The sequence below is a fragment of the Haemaphysalis longicornis genome, unplaced genomic scaffold (genome assembly GCF_048455015.1).
Source record: "Haemaphysalis longicornis isolate Haplotype H1 unplaced genomic scaffold, Haemaphysalis longicornis Haplotype H1 scaffold_2, whole genome shotgun sequence".
In the NCBI taxonomy this organism is placed as follows: Eukaryota; Metazoa; Arthropoda; class Arachnida; order Ixodida; family Ixodidae; genus Haemaphysalis; species Haemaphysalis longicornis.
In genome coordinates, this window is record NW_027526295.1 from 77,125,785 (window position 1) to 77,127,425 (window position 1,641).

Sequence of the window (1,641 nt, forward strand, 5' to 3'; positions counted from 1 at the left end):
TTCTTCAAACTTCACGCTGGAGTCTTGCCTGTAAAAACGTGGCAGAAAGAAAAAGGCCTGTACGTCCAATGGGGGGTCGACTGCTACCCGTGTAAAAAGCCCGAAACGGTCGAACATGTATTTTTGGAGTGTTGGGACGGCGTCTTTTTTTGGGACGTGCTGCAGCGAACCCTAAAAAAGAATTTCCCACTGGACGCTCACGGAATCAGGTTTTTACCAATCGAGAGCGACGATGGTGTACCTTACGACCTCGTAATGGTTCTGGCTCTGCACGGAATATGGAAATCACGTATGGCCATACGCCATCGTGACTTTGACGCGAAGCGTGCTAAAGAATACTTCGCCGAGTCTATGAGGTTGATAACTGAAGTTTGGAGAGCTCAGCGCGACCAGCCTGATTGGCTGCCCGTGATAGAGAAGCTCACAAACTTGAAGCAATTATAACCGTTTTTCTGCAAGCAAGCTGTCGGCTAGCAGTTTATCATTGTAGCGTTTGTTTTTGGTTATGTTTGTTGGTGCATGTTTTTGTCAAAGCAAGGCAATAAAAAAAAAGGTTTTGTGGCGCAGTGCGAAAAGCACCATGTACCTCGCGTTCCGCCCACAGGGTCGTGGGATCGAAACCGGGCGCCGCTAACTATTATTTTTTTATAGTGTATGGGGAGGGGTGTGGATGGACAACAACGCCGTATGGAGGGACAAGGCGAGTGAATAAGATGCAGTCGCATCTAAAAGGTCAGAAACCTATCCGATCAGACTGAACGCCGAAGTGACTACGAGAGCCTCTAAGAGAGCGCCGCGCAGCCGGGCTATGATGCACCCGCGTTTCCTTTATCATGGCCGACGTTTGAGAATCACCTCAGTGTTGTCATAATGAAAGCTCGCGTATCTGCTATGTTGGCAACTTTTCTGAAAAGGGTCTATTCACCAGCATGTTTCCGGTGTAACGTTCACTACCAAGGCCGCCACTACTGCCCAGTATAGCCGCCGTATACACCTAACATACCAGCATATTTGGCACCTACTCCGGGCTTCAACATTTTTCCCTGGAATAGAAACGGGTTTAGACGAGGTTCTGTGAACCCTCTGAACATATACATTTTATATATGTCTGCATTTCCCCTCTGCCCTTTTCTTCTTTTCTTTTCTTTTTTTCTCCATTTTCCGCTGTCACATCCCTGTATTCACCTAATCTGGAGTAGCAAGCCCTACCGTTATGGGGCTGACCTCTCCAGCTTTCAAAAAAGCGTTCTCTCTCTCTCCAGTATAGACCAGCATTACCACTTAATTTTTTGGGATGCCAACCTAATTTTCTAGCACAATTAATGCTGCTATTTTCGATCAGGAACTTCCAAGTCGATGCCGTTTTAAGACGAGCAATTTTTTATGTCCCAACTTACTACTAATGGCGAAACAGTGCGCTATATTTACTCACCGAAAGGTTTGGAGGCCGGAAAACCAGTTTAAGGCTACTCCACTGGTTCTAACGGGAAGGCAGTCAAGTCAGAAAGGCCACCACGTTAACTTTTAAAATGAATAATTTTTTGCCACCCACGCACTATGAGAACAAACGCGACAGGCCAACTTCTATACATGTGCCTAATTAATAATTTATTCACTTATTTCTACACCAAAACTGCCGAT